The 2,394-nt window shown below is 37.4% G+C and overlaps 1 pseudogene; it reads left to right on the top strand.

The window, feature by feature from the left end:
* The first annotated feature begins 1,418 nt into the window (after positions 1-1,418).
* Positions 1,419-2,045, top strand: LOC128562451 (protein LZIC-like; annotated as a pseudogene).
* The last annotated feature ends 349 nt before the right edge of the window (positions 2,046-2,394 follow it).

Genomic DNA, 2,394 nt, shown 5'->3' with positions numbered 1-2,394 from the left:
TTCTCTCTGTAGTTGCTGAGTAAAGACTATAAACTCAAAATAGCTTTGGGTGCATATTAAGAGTAGGATATATTAACTGAATTCCAGAGATACTGCCTCAAAAGCACTAAGCATAACTTCAAATTTCATCTATTAAACATCTAAGTGATTCTTACAAATAAAACCTTTAAAAATTACTGATATCGTAGATTTAAAGCCAAAATACTTTTCTGCTAAATATTCCCATCTATGTCTTGACTCTTCAATGTCTCCAGACTTATTGTTGTTTCTACCATCACTAGCAATTCAAGTATAAGTTGTACCACCTTCTGAATTATTAAAAAATCTAGTGTCCTCTACCAAATGGTAAGGAGTATTCATAGCACATATTTACTAAACAATGATGCATTAGTTATTTTTCTCCTACTTTACAGATGAAGAAATAGAGGCTTAACACATTTGCATGATCCATGCAGTGTCCGGAGAGTGTCTTGTCAACCTTTTACCTAGGCGTACATCTCAGAGTCCTTTTTTTTTAATGATTAGATTTACTAATTTTTCAAATGCATGTGGTTACCTCACACCTATCTCCTATTTTCATATACAGTAGGACCTCTGTAAGTTGACTACCTACAGGATTATAACAAACTGGTGAACATATGAAAGTAATCCACACCTGAAAGTGGTCAACATAAGGAATTAGGCCTACTATACTAATATGTACATGAGGTTCATGTCTGATCTATGAAAATTAAATCAATTTAAGGGATGGTCAATGTAGGGAGGTGGTCAACTATAGAAGTTCTTTACTGTATTTGTATCTTAGTAATCTTTTCTTATACAAATTTTTAGTTTCAGCATAATCATAACTTTCTCCTGAAAAGCCTCCCTTATCTCCAAAATTCTGTAGATGCCATCCTAACTGCCCCATAATATTTTTGTAGGTCTTATTACAAGACTTATTATAACAGTACATTCATGTGCCATGTAACTTACATTTCAGTGAATAGACCACATATAAGAAGTTGAACTCCCCTGTGTCTGGAACAAAAGGTTCTTCTGGTCTGATTTTACTAGGTACTGGTTTTTTAGAGGCTCTGGGGTGGAGGGGTCCTTATTACGCTGTCAGGCTGACCTGCCCAGTTCTCCCAGAGAAGACTTACAACCCCGACCGCAGTGAGAAGAACACAGCGGCCACACTCTCACTGGTTCCAGGAGGCAGGAAGTGTGTGCGTCAGGCGGAAGTGCTTCCCCTTTGCGATCCCTCAGGCAGGGCCCTCAGCCAACTCCATCACAACGTGGTTTGAACTTTGAGCCTCATGTAAACCTGATGAACAATTTCATTGTCCCGTGACACTCAGCACTTAAAGAATTGAGGTTTATCCAACTACGACGGGTCAGCGCTATTCAGAGTTCAGAGTACTAAGACAGAAATTAAAATGGTTTCCAGAGGAAAGACAGAGACAAGCAAATTAAAACAGAATTTGAAAAATAGTTGGATAGACTAACGCAGTGATTACAAGATCTGGAGGAATGCAAAGAAGAACTTGATACAGATGAATATGAAGAAACCAAAAAGGAAACTGGAGCAACTTACTGAATTTAATGATTCACTGAAGAAAATTATGTCTGGAAATATGACTTTGGTAGATGAACTAAGTGGAATGCAGTTGGCCATTCAGGCAGCTATCAGCCAGGCCTTTAAAACCCCAGAGGTTATCAGATTGTTTGCAAAGAAACAGGCAAGTCAGCTTCAGACAAGGTTAGCAGAGATGGATAGAGATTTAATGATAGGAAAATTGGAAAGTGACCATATACTCAACAGAAACTGGAGATACTGACAGCTGTCAGGAATCTTGGAAAGAAGCTGATTACAGATGATGAGGCCTTCTTGTCAGCAAATGCAGGTGCTATCCTCAGCCAGTTTGAGAAAGTTTCTGCAGATCTTCACTCTAGATATGAAGTCATTGCTCTGGCAAGTTTTGAGGTTAAAAAAACAAACAAACAAACAAACAAAAAACAACATGATTTGGAAGCTTGTAACATTGATCACATTCTTAATGTAAATGACATTTTTCTTCAGAGGATTTTCAGTTATTGAAAAGAAATGAAGAGATTCTCAAAATGCATTAATGACCTTAGAAAAGGTGACATACAGAAATTTTTGTGACTTCTCTTTATACTCTTTGTCATTGTGCTTTGTATAGGGCTACCTGCTTAAGTGATCCTGGACTTGTGGGGATTGAGGGACTCACTGGACTTAATTCATTCTGATTTGTCTGTTTCAGAGAGAGAATAGAAAATGGACTTTGTCTGTTTTTATTAAGGCTCCTTGTGTTTAAGTGCAGATAGTGAATGAAAAGTTATGATCTGCTTATAACTTATCCCCACTTGATGGAGTGAACAGTAAAGTAG

Source organism: Nycticebus coucang, chromosome 12, assembly GCF_027406575.1.
Source record: "Nycticebus coucang isolate mNycCou1 chromosome 12, mNycCou1.pri, whole genome shotgun sequence".
Taxonomy (NCBI): Eukaryota; Metazoa; Chordata; class Mammalia; order Primates; family Lorisidae; genus Nycticebus; species Nycticebus coucang.
This window is presented reverse-complemented; position numbering and strand designations above follow the sequence as displayed.